The 12,784-nt window shown below is 44.1% G+C and overlaps 1 protein-coding gene and 1 non-coding gene across 4 annotated transcripts in view; one reads left to right on the top strand and one right to left on the bottom strand.

Moving 5' to 3' along the window:
- Rnf157 (ring finger protein 157) overlaps positions 1 to 12,784 on the top strand; it is a 73,959-nt gene that overhangs the window by 30,667 nt on the left and 30,508 nt on the right. The gene's annotated exons all lie outside the window — the stretch shown is intronic.
- On the bottom strand, positions 3,044 to 3,150 carry LOC121831858 (U6 spliceosomal RNA). The gene has a single exon (XR_006075461.1). It is a non-coding gene; the product is annotated as a U6 spliceosomal RNA (small nuclear RNA).

The following is a 12,784-nucleotide window of genomic DNA, read 5'->3' as shown; positions in this document are numbered from 1 at the left end:
TGCAGGCACCCTCAGAGTGGCATTATGAAAGAGAAAAAACAAAAAAGCAGGCGTTCTGAGTCATCACCGTTGGTCACTGATGAGAGCCTCTATTTCTGTGACACACCTCTCACAGCATTTTTCACTTGATCTCAGTCTCCCTGTAAGATAGACAGGACTGTAAATTTTGTTGTGCAGATGGGGACACATGTCCAGAGACATGTATAGTGGCTTGTCTGGAGTGTCCTCTATCAAGTCAGTGAGAGAACAGAGGCCAGGTCCCGATCTTCTGACTTCTGGTGTCACACTTGGACTTTTAAATCACTTAGCTTAAATGTTAAGTACCAAATAAACTCAATAAATATTGTTCCACAGGTCCAGTACTGTGGCACACTCAGAACTGAAGAGGCAGAGGTGGGAGGATTGCTCCAAGTTCAAGACTAATTTGGTCTATGGAGTGAGTTTGAGGCCAGCCAGGCTGCATAGCAAGACCTTGTCACAAAAAACAAACAACACTGCCTGGTAACCCTTCCTCACTTCAGTTATTTTGTGAGTGTTAATTGTGCACATGTGCCCTTGAGTCTGAGAGGCAAGTGTTCACAGTTTAGTGTGTCACACTGGGCACGTACTGTACTCTTCTGAAGATCTGTCACTAACACAGTCATTCCTCCAGCATGTTTCTGTGTGTGCTAATCTCATCACACGGTGGGACAGAAGTGAGCTCGAAGCGGGTTTTCCCTAAAGCTTACACTGTCACACACACACACACACACACACACACACACACACACACACACACAGCTGTGGTGCACAGGGGAAGGTGGAAACTAACTCAAGCGTAGACACTCTTACACAAGTGTGCGTCGCTCTGCCTGGGAAGAGCTGCTGAGGCAGAGAGCTGCTGTGGAGTTCAGCAGACAAGCTCTGAAACATCTGGGGGTAGGAATTTCCTCGAAATGTCTCTGAAACATCTGAAACGAGTACACTCTCACCCATTTCCTGGTGCCGTTGTGGTCCCTTACGGGAAACTGCTTATTGGTGTTACATTTCAAAGAAAATTGTGGTTAATTTTTCTGCCTTTTTTTTCTTTTTCTTTTTTTTGGGTGCCTCTCAGACTTTGAACTTGTGATCTCTCTGCTTCTGCCTTCTGAATGCTGGGATTATATATACCACCACACCCAGCAATTTTTCTTTTTCTCTTTCTTTTTTTAAAGAAAGATTTTCTCTGTGAAACAGTCCTGGCTGTCCTGGAACTAACTTTGTAGACCAGGCTGGCCTTGAACTCAGTGAGATCTCCCTGCCTCTGCCTCCCAAGTGCTGGGATTAAAGGTGTGTGCCACCACCACTGCCCAGCAGATACAGTAAATTTTAATAAGACAGTTCTACTAAAGGCTATAAAAGCTAAGTCTTCTGGGCCAAAAAGTCTAACAGGTAACATTTAAACAGCACCCTAAGGGACTTCCTTACTTCATTCTCTAGCTCAGGCCTGCCTGTCCATAGGCCAATGAAATAGGAGCTCTGATTATACAGAAATTAGTCATACACTTTTTTCCTTAGAGGGCAGAACTAATATATGAATTAACTGTACTGAGCCATGTGTTCTACTTACTATAATCTTTAAAGATTAATTAATTTGTTCTTGTGTGCCTGTGTTTGCCTGTGTAAGTTTAAGTGCATTACTTGTGTGCAAGAGACTGTTGAAGCCTGAAGAGGGTGTCGACCCTCTGGGACTGGAGTTACAGGCAGATGGGAGCCACCATGCTGGTGCTGGGGACTGAACCCTGGTTCTCTGCAAGAGCAGCAAGCACTCTTAACTGATAAGCCATCTCTCCAGCCCCTTAATATTTTTGTGAGGCAGGCAGTGGTGGCGCACGCCTTTAATCCCAGCACTTGGGAGGCAGAGACAGGCAGATCTCTGAGTCAGAGGCCAGCCTGGTCTACAGAACAAGTTCCAGGACAGCCAAGGCTACCCAGAGAAAACCTGTCTTGGAAAAGAAAGAAAGAATATATATATATTTGTGAATTTTTGTTTACTTTACAGCAAAGTTGTTGTTCACTGTATGAAAAAAGCACAGCAAATAGTGTATACTGCAAACTAAGATTATGTTTTTCCTCATCTGACATCAATTAGCAGACATTACCCTCCACTCCCAGTTACATCCAATTGGGAAAACTTAAGTGGTTTTTTTTGTTTGTTTTGTTTTGGTTTGGTTTTGGTTTTTTTGAGACAGAGTTTCTCTGTGTAGTTTTGGTGCTTGTCCTGGCCTCGAACTCACAGAGATCCACCTGCCTCTGCCTTCGAAGTGCTGGGATTAAAGGCGTGCACAACCCCCGCCCAGCTGGTTTTTTATAATTTTAAAATAAATGTATTCATTTACTTTGTGTGCACACCATTCATTACATATGCAAGAAGATGTGAGAGGACTGCCTTCGGGAGTGCTCTCCTTCCCTGTGGGTCCTGGGTCATCAGGTTTGGCATCTGATGACTTTACCCACTGAGCCTTCTCGTTGGCCCCTTCTTGATTAATACAAACTTTAATCCCATAAATTATCAGGTAACTTCTCACTATATGTTTTATTCTTAAGGAAATGGAGGCTTGGTAAGCTAAAGCAACTTGTCTACACACACCTTCTACTGGTAGATCTTGTTTTCCTGTGAACTGTTTCAAGGTTACAGGTTTTTTATTTTAATTTTTTTTTTTTTAGATAGGGTTTCACTATGTAGACCAAGGTGGCCTTGAACTCACAGAGATCAGGCCTCCTCAGCCTCCAGAGCACCAGCACTAAAGGTGTGCGCCACCATACCTGCAGGGTCGCAGATTTTGAAGAATGCCGCGATGTCCTTCTTATTACATTACTTCAAAGGTACACAGTATTCCTGACCCACTACCGATCAATCTTGATCACTTGGTCCAGAAGGTAGAGGTTAATCTACTGTAAATCACCTCCTTTTCATAGTTTACTAGAGGCCAGTCAATTAATCCTCTTGCTGAACTTTTGACTTCTGCTTAATTAGGAGCTGTGTGTGTGTGTGTGTGTGTGTGTGTGTGTGTGTGTGTGTGTGTGTAATATGGAACTCTTCACGGATTTGTGTGTCATCCTTGCGCAGGGGCCATGGCGCTCTTCTCTGTACCGTTCCGATTTTAGTCTGTGTGCTGCCGGAGCGAGCACCGCTGTGTGTTTTCACAGATTGTTACCCAGCATAAAAGAGCCTTTGTGCCAATGGCCAGGCTGGAAATGATCAAGTAAAGCTCTACTACTGACGCTGGGAAATAAGTGCTATGAATTACTTCTTTTTATTCCATTTACTTACTGGGGACTTTTTTATGTGTGTTTGTGGTGTGTGTGGTGAGATGGGGGTCCACGTGCTACAACACTCCCATGGAGGTCAGAGGGCAGCTCCCAGGAGTTGGTTTCCTCTCCCCATTTGGGCGGGTACTTGAGATGGAACGCCAGCTGTCAGGCTTGGCATCGAGTGCCTTCACCCACAGAGCCATCTTGCTGGCCCATGAATTGCTTCTTAAAAAGTTACCTGTTGTACTGTCTTTGCTTTGCACCTTGCTTACATTTGGAGCATAGCCCTTTGTCTGTCTGTCTGTTGAGACAAGGTCTCCTAATCAGATCAGGCTACTCTCAAACTGTTTCTGAAGTACTGAGATTACAGGCATGAGCCATCATGCCCAGCTAAAGCCCAGGACCCTAATGGCCTGCAAGGAATAAGTCCTTACTCAATCAGAGTTGGTGGTATTGAAGGATATGGCTCAAGGAGTTGGGGGGACTCATAAGGGTGGCTTGAGCGGTGATGAATACAAAGAAATCCAGAGTGCTCAGGAAAGAAGAGGATAGACCCCAGGGTGAGGGAGAAGCCCATGTGTCCTGAACTTTATATAGTGTGAGGTCTGAATTTTTGTCTCTGACTTTGACCATCTAGAATATACGACTGTAGCTACTAGGTTTCAGTGTACATGACTTAAACCATCTTAGACTTTTATAAAAACCAAAGAAAAGCCTGGTGGTGGTGGCGGCGGCGGCGGCGGCGGCAGCGGCGGCGGCGGCGGCGGCGGCGGCGGCGGCGGCGGCGGCGGCGGCGGCAGCGGCACACGCCTTTGATCCTAGCACTTGGGAGGCAGGGGTAGATGGATCTCTGTGAGTTCAAGGCCAGCTTGGCCTACATAGCGAATTTCAGCACTACATAGCCAGGGCTACATAGAGAAACCCTATTTTGAAAAAAAACAACAGGGCTGGAGAGATGGCTCAGTGGTTAAGAGCACTGGCTGCTCTTCCAGAGGTCCTGAGTTCAATTCCCAGCAACCACATGGTGGCTCACAACCATCTGTAATGATATCTGGCGCCCTCTTCTGGCATGCAGACAGAACACTGTATATATAATAAATAAACCTTAAAAAGAAAAAGAAAAAGAAAAAAAGCCAAAGAAAATAATTCAGCCGGTTGATTTAACCTTGGCTGTTCATTGTTCTTGGGGGATGTCTGAAGGGCAGTCAGGACTTTCAAAAGACTCAGGAGCTTTGCAGGACAAGATGAAGCCAATAACACCTTGTTAAATTAGCTTCAGAGTAGATGTTTATCAGTTCCACCACATCTTTATTTTAATAACTTGGAAAGTAAAACTAGGAGACATACACTGTGACTTTTTTATTTTAAGTGAAATTATTAAGGCCACTCCACGTAGTTAAAAGGGAGGTTTATTTTGTGGGGTAACTTACAAGTGAAGGGATAGGCTACAGGGCCTGGGAAAGGTGTGGTACAGTCCAGCGGTGTTCTCTGGAGAACTCTGCTCCGTCTACCTTCTGGTCCAGGGTCCAGGAACCAAGAGCCGGGCACATCCAGATCTCGGGTCTTCAGGGTCCTCTCTCGGCCCCGCCTTGTAGGCATGACAGTTACTGAAGCCTCAGTGGGGGTTGGAACTTCCAGATCAAAGCTGGAATGGCTACCCACTACAGGATATCTTTATTTCAGGACCAGCTAGAGAAAATGCAGTCTCATAGTTAATGATTTAGTAATGGCTTTCTTCCGATGGCTGCATCTCCAGAGGCACAGGCCAGCAACAGTAGCTGGGATCCGACACATAATTGACTTACAGAATTAATTATTTCTGATTTTCATAGTACTTCTCTTTCCTACAGCCAGAGATGAGATTTATATCCTAGGAACTTCAGGATATCTTCGTGTGTGTGTGTGTACTTGTTTAAAATCCTATCTCAGCTGGCCCTGGTATTTGCCTCTCTAAGCATATGCTTCATGTACAATGTCAGGCATTTCAGAATTGCCTCTTTGAAAGTAGATTTTTGTTTGTGAGCTGTGTTACTAGGAGAGTCAGGAAGTGTGTGTGGAGGAAGGGTAGCTTGTCTGAAAGAAGTGCTTCTGACCATTAGTCATGATTTACCAATCACTGGAAGGAAGAGATGACTGTGTCTGCTTTCCGCATTTTATCTCCACCTAAAATTAGTTGGTCTTAGTCAAGAAGCCTTTGTAACTAAAGTAACCTGTCTCCTGCAGGGCAATCTTAGAATCGCAGTACAACTGGGTAGTGTTTCAGTCTGCTGAGGGGGAGGTGTCTTCTCACAGGGACCTGGAATCAGGGTTTTGTTTGTCATAAGCAGTTCCCATAGCTGTGCTAAGTCAAAACCCAGAGCCTAAGAAGAAAGAGAAACCTCCCCTGGATGTCATTAAGCAAGATGTGCATGATTTTGTTTGCCTTGCTCTGAGATAGGATGTTTTCACATTCTTGTTACCTATTATGTTAACAGAGAATTGCTTAATTGGATAATTGCTTAATTAAACATTTTAGAAAATTAGCATTAGGTGTGATGTCATATAGCTGTGACATTGGTCCTGCGTGCTTACTTCCAGGAGACCCTGCAGGGTAGAAAGTGGACAATAGAGAGTGCTTTCTTGCGTGAATGTCTTAGATAGCTGCTAAATCCAAACAGTGTTTTTGTTTAAAGTCATCCTGTGACACTTGGGGTCACCTTGATGGTTTTGAGTGAAAAGGAAGTTTTTGCATCTTGTTGGTTTTGTGACTACATCCTCCTAAACTGCTGTTAAGACTGGCAGAAAATAAGTGCAAAGGGAGTTTATTGCATTTGGTTCAGAACACAGTATTCTGGTCTGCAGTAGGCGTGGTAGTCTGTCTCAGGGACATGGCTGGTTTAATAGGCAATCCATATTTACATCACAGTTTTCAAGTGGAGACTAAACTGTTCTCCACTGAAACATTCTAAAGCATCATCAGTCAAAAAGTAGTCCTGGGAAGCTCTGGGCATCCATAGCCAAGGGATTGGAAGTAGAGAAAGCAGAGGAAAATTAGGCATCAAATAAAAATGGACCATTATTTTTAAAGATTATTTAACTAGGGGCTGGAGAGATGGCTCAGAGGTTAAGAGCACTGGCTGTTCTTCCAGAGGTCCTGAGTTCAACTCCCAGCAACCACATGGTGGCTCACAACCATCTGTAATGAGATCTGGCTCCCTCTTCTGGCCTGAAGGGATATACGCAAGCAGAACACTGTATACATAATAAATAAATTAATTTAAAAAAAAAAAAGAATTATTTAACTAATCTATTAAAGACCAGTATACTCTAAGGGACAGAGCACACAGTAACAAACATACTTTGTCCTGTCCCCCCCCCCCCCAGATAAGTCTGATATAGCCCAGGTTGGTCTTTAGCTTACTCTGTAGCCTTGAACTCCTGATCCTCTGCCTCCACCTCCCAAGTGCTGGGATTACAGAGGTATACCACCAAGCTGGGTTGTATCATATTGTTTGTTGCTTGCTTGCTTGCTTGCTTGCTTGCTTGCTTCCAAGGCAGAGTATGTAGTTCTGGCTATCCTGGAACTCGCTCTGTAGACCAGGCTAGCCTGAACTCACAGAGATCTGCCTGCCTCTGCCTCCCAGGTTCTGGGATTAAAGGAATGTGTATACACCTAACTTGTGTGTGTTAATGTAGATTCCAGGTGATGTTCTGTTTACCAATACAGAATTCCTTAAACTTTTCTGTATGTTCAAAAAATTGTATTATACAAGCTTGGAGGGGGAATGTCATATGAAATTTGAGTAAGAAGGCTATTAGTGGGGAAAGTGGGGAAATTTGAAGATTTGTAGATGAGTTAATAGCTTTCTGGATTTATAACTTCTATTACATAAGATGTTAACATTATGGGGCTGGAGAGATGGCTCAGTGGTTAACAGCACTGGCTGCTCTTCCAGAGGATCCCAGCACCCACATGGTAGCTGACAACTGTCTGTAACTCCAATTCCAGGGGGTCCGATGCCCTTTCTGGTCTCTGTGGGCACCAGGCATACATGTGATGCACAGACATACATGCAAGCAAAACACCAAAAGCAAAACAAAACAAAAACCCACGTTTTTTAAAAGCCCTCTTCTGTCCTCTGCAACGCCCCAGGCATGCATATGGTACAAATACTTGCAGAAAAAAAACCAAACCTATACACATAAAGAAATAATGAAATAACTTAAAAATAAGCCAAGGAAGTCCAAAAGCACATGTATGAATTGGCCTGGCTGTGCACTGCTGTCCTCAGAGCACATGGGAGGCTGAAGCAGGAGGTTCACAAGGTTCGGGCTGTCGGGGCCTAAACACAGGAACTGTGTGTGCCCTGTGATGTGCTTGGAGAGGGTGCTTCTCTGTGAATTGTCTCTAGTTCCACCACACTTACATCTTTTTCTAATAAGCATTCCTTGCTTTATTTAGGTAAGGAAACATTTACTCTAAAAAAAGAGCCTCATACAAATGTATCTTAGTCCACAGCAAAACACAGTGAGATACAGAATGGCAATGTTTGTTCCTCCAGTATTGTCTCTGACCCGTGTGCTGTAAAATCAGTTGGTATGTTTATGCAAAATGTAGATTCCTTGTCCCCATCTCAGAGCAGCTGCATCAGAACTGTAGTAGCAGAGCTCTGAGGTGGTACTGAAATGACCCCATGTGATTCTCGGCCCTCCAGAGCTTCAGAATTGTGGAGCCAGACACTAAGTGGGCAAGAACAGCAGAGGCAGATGCAGCCAGGGTTGTAGCTCAGCGCTCATAAGCAAGCTCCGAGTACTTTCTTACTGCTCCTGTGTAGCCCTGGCTATCCTGGAACTCACTCTGTAGACCAGGCTGGCCTCGAACTCACAGAGATCCGCCTGCCTCTGCCTCCCGAGTACTGGAATTAAAGGCATGCGCTGCCACCGCCACCGCCACCGCCACCGCCACCACCACCACTACTACTACTCAGCTCTTACTGCCTCATCTTGACAACTTCCTTTATTTCTAGAGTTGTTCAAAGTGTTTATTCTCTTTTTCTTTCTTTCTTTTTCTATTTTTGTTTTTGTTTTTGTAGACAGGGTTTCTCTGTGTAGCTTTGGAGTTCTCTCCTGGAACTCACTCTGTAGACCAGGCTGGACTCAAACTCAGTGAGATCCATCTGCTTCTCGGAGTGTTGGGATTAAAGGCATACAACAACACCACCTGGCATTTCTTTCTTCTTTTAGACACTAGGGATTGAACTGAAATTCTTTAAGTTTTAACTGGAATACATACTGGTTCAACCATTTGTTTTTATTATTTGTTTAGATTTTATTATTATTATTATGGTATTTTGAGACAAAGTTTCTCTGTGTAGTTTTGGTGCCTGTCCTAGAATTCACTATGTAGACCAGGCTGGACTTGAACTCATGGAGATCCGCCTGCCTCTGCCTCCCGAGTGCTGGGATTAAGGGCATTTACCACTACCACCTGGATTTTATTATTTATTTTTATTATTTTATGTGTATGAATGTTTTGTCTGCATGTGTGTATGTGCACCATGAATATCACAAGAGCACATCGGATTCCCTGGGACTAGACACATGTGGGTGCCAGGAATTAAACCCAAGTCGAATTTAAGAGGAACAAGTATTCTTAACTACTGAGCCAGCTCTCCAGTGCCCCTCCTGTGACCTATTCACAGGTGGGCCAAAACATATGAATGGTCTTCATCACATGGAGAAAGGCTGGAACAGTCTGATCAATGAAGTAGTCGGAAAAACAAACAAACAAACAAACAAACCTGCACACTGAGTCTTTCTGAGGATCTACAGGGACAGTCCACAGCTCACACTGTTCATGCTGTGTGTGTATGAACAGACCAGCCTCCAAGAGCACAGAAAGTCATGAGCTGCTTGAAAAAACTTTCCACTGGGGCTGGAGAAAAGGCCCAACTCTGAGAGTACTTGCTCCTCTTCCACTGGACCAGAGTTGGATTCCTGGCACTCATATTGGCTGGCTCACACTGCCTGCAACTCCAGCTCCTGGGAATATGACACTTTATTCTGGCTCCTCCACATACACACAAATAAAACTTTATTGAAGTGAATTATTTATTTTATGAATGAATTATAGTCTTTTTTAATGGACAACTCGGATTGCTCAGTACTTTGCAAATGGAGTAAAATATTGGTCTCTGGTTTTGTGTTTTATTTTGTTTTTGAACCCATCTTGGCCTCAGAATTCCTGTGTAGCTGAGGTTGTCCTTGAGTTCTGATCCTCCTGCCTCCACCTCCAAAATGCTATGATTAGAAGCACATGCCACTGTACCCAGACAGTTTTGTTCTTATCTAACATGTAGTGTTACCATTTTTTCTATGGCAAGAAATGAATTTTTTCATTTGGTTTAAGTGCAGTTAACAAGATATTTGAAGTGAGCCTGATTAAAAACAAGATTCAGAGTGTGTGATTGCTTACATTTATACGAAAGTGCAGACACTGAGCACCTGTTCAGATGAGGGCCTAAAATAGCAGTTCCATCTTTGGGCACCAGGTGGCACTTTGTTGATGCAAGAAGCTTGTACTAGGAAATGACACCAGGCGAAAGGCTGAAGAGAAACTTGCCCTTCAGACACCGGCAGTGGTGCCTTGATTGGCAGGCCCCTAGGTCCGCTATGTGAGGTCTCTGGTCCAACTGGAATTATGCTCCTCATGGTCCAAGATCTCAGCATCCAATTATGAGGTAGCCAAGAGGGGGCTGCTTACGTGCATCCCAGGTCTTAAGGGTCCCCAGGCGGCCATGCCCCTGGGGCAGGTACCTTAAGGTCGTAGGCAGGTGTAACTGTTACTAGGGGCGGTGCTTCAGGGCATGGCTCAAATAGCCATCCACTACACTCCTGTGCTGGGTTCACAGTGTTTGGGATTTCAGTCATTCTTCGATTCAGTTTGCAGCTTATCCCTTTGTTTTCTGTCCAGGTCAGTACTCAAATGCAGTGAGAATGCTGAAGAAATGGGTAGACAGACGCCTTTGCTCTTAGAAAACAGATTAGGGTGGTCGGGTGGTGGCACACACCTTTAATCCCAGCACTCGGGAGGCAGAGGCAGGCGGGTCTGAGTTCGAGGCCAGCCTGGTCTACAGATCCAGGACAGCCAGGGCTATACAGAGAAACCGTTTCAAACAACAGCAACAAAAACAAAATGAAACAAAACAAAAACCAACAACACTGAAACCCTTAGGGGAGAATTACCATGCTTCAGAAATGTCCATCAGTCACACATCTTTGTGCATTTGAGGCAAGCTGCTGGCAGTGTCCTCCATACGTTGCTGTCGTCTGCAGTCTCGGTTAGGTCTCACAGACAAAGAGGTTGGACACGCTGGCTCTAAGAAAGCTGTTGTCAGTGGAGACCTCCCATGCTCTTGTTAACGTGCAGAAGTAGGGGCCGCTCTGTGCTTTTGTACCTGCTGCTGTCTAAGCACAAGGCCTGGTCCAGAGTGTTTTGACCAGTTCCAGAACCTGCGTGGTGGAGCTTGGTACTGTTTGAAATGGTTGGATTTTTTTCTACATGCTCGGCTGTTCCAATCATGGTTCTACTCACCACCGCTCCTTAGCTCTGGGACCTTCTGAGTCTCAGCTGCTTTCTTTTTTCTTTTTATGGTAGCAGGGACTGAATCCAAGCCTTGCACATGCTAGTCACGTGCTCTCCCACGGAGCTGTACACCTAGCCTGGTCTGTCTCTTTATCTACCAGGTGAGGGTGTTAATATTGACATTCTTCATGTGTTCAGTAGGCCATCAGATTGAGCTTCTCTTCTCTGTTGGTCTCTCCTTCAGGAGCTCACAGGGATGAGAGAGGAGACATGACTCATTTTAGGAATAGGAAATAAGAGTATATTGACCTAGGACTGGATGGTGGCTACGGAATAACATACATGTGAATATAACCAATGCCACAGGACTGTGTGCATGGAAGTAGTTAAAATGTAAATTTCATGTAATGTATGTTTTACCACAATGTTTATTTGTTTTTGTTTTTCGAGACAGGGTTTCTTTGAGTAGCCCTGGCTATCCTGGAATTTAGACCAGACTGGCCTCAAACTCACAGAGATCTGCCTTCCTCTGCCTCCCGAGTACTGAGATTTAAGGCGTGCGCCACCACAGCCTGGCATAATTCTTAAAAACTAAAAGAAAAAGTACTGAGGACCTGAAGTTAGTTCCAAGAGTGCATAAAAAGCTGGGCATGGCACTTGATCGTAACCCCAGTGAGGGTCCTCAGGGCCCACTGGCCACCTGACTAGCCAAATCAATGAGCTCCAGACCAGTGAGAGACCCTGTCTCAAAAAAATGTGGATGATTCCTAAGGAGTACTAGCTGAAGCTGTCCCTTCACACACACACACACACACACACACACACACACACACACACACACACACAGAAACATATACATACACACTGAAGTAGTTAAAGTGGGGTGGGGGGAGAATATTTCCACATGACGCATGGCACATAGGAGGTACTCAGTTAAATGTTCACTTATATTCTCTTTTTTTGTTATATGAAAATTATCCACATGATCCCACTAGGGGGATTTGTTGTTACCAAAGTTTTCTGGTTAAAAAGTTAGATTGAGGCTACCTGAGCCTTCCTTCATCCAGTATTTAGGGACCCTTCATAAGCCCATTAAATTTCACTACATAAAGCTAGGCAGTGGTAGTACATGCTTTTAATCCCAGCACTCAGGAGACAGAAGCAGCCGGATCTCTGTGAGTTTGAGGCCAGCCTGGTCTACAGAGCGAGTTACAGGATACCATCTCAAAAACAAACAAACAAATAAATAAGGGTCCTTAAAGCTCTTTATATCAGGGCTCTGGGTTTCTCTGAAGAGTTTTTTTAAAAAGGGCCTAGTGTCTGTACAAATGAAATGATTAACTTTGCTACTTCAGAAAAAAATTTTAATCCCAAAGTCATTTATTTTGGCTTTAGAATAGACTGAGTGTTTGTGTCAGATTTTCCTGCCTAATTACTTTTTGCTTAAGCTTATTTAAAATTGTTTTAAATCCCTTTAGTATGGCAGCCTAGGAAGTAGGGGGTGAAGAAATGGGCCACAGATGGGAGCTAGACGAGAATTTCCGTTTCCCTGTATTAATGCCTCCTGTCAGGCTGCTCGCAGAGCTGTATGGCAAAATGGCTTTTAAAGTCTTAAAAGTATGCTTACTCTTTGATCCAGTAATTCCACTCCTAGGAATTTCTCCCAAAGAAATAATCAAATAAGCATGCAGAATGCAGGGACAAGGGCGTCCAGAACACATGCCAGCAAAGAAGTAAAACCAACTGGTTAAATAAAGCATGCGGTCATCTCTGCGTGGTGCCCATGTTTGCCATGTGCTTATAAGTGAAAGGAGACCCTCCAATCATATATACTGTGAGACAGTAAAGAAGGAGGCAGAAATAAATATGTTCTGAAAAAACATTGTTTATTAACTTTGATATTGTGAGTGATAAAATTATGACTGATCTTGTTCATTTTGTTTTTAA

This window comes from Peromyscus maniculatus, chromosome 8, assembly GCF_049852395.1.
Source record: "Peromyscus maniculatus bairdii isolate BWxNUB_F1_BW_parent chromosome 8, HU_Pman_BW_mat_3.1, whole genome shotgun sequence".
NCBI lineage: Eukaryota > Metazoa > Chordata > Mammalia > Rodentia > Cricetidae > Peromyscus > Peromyscus maniculatus.
The sequence above is the reverse complement of the archived record's forward strand: the minus strand, read 5'-3'. Positions and strand labels throughout refer to the sequence as shown.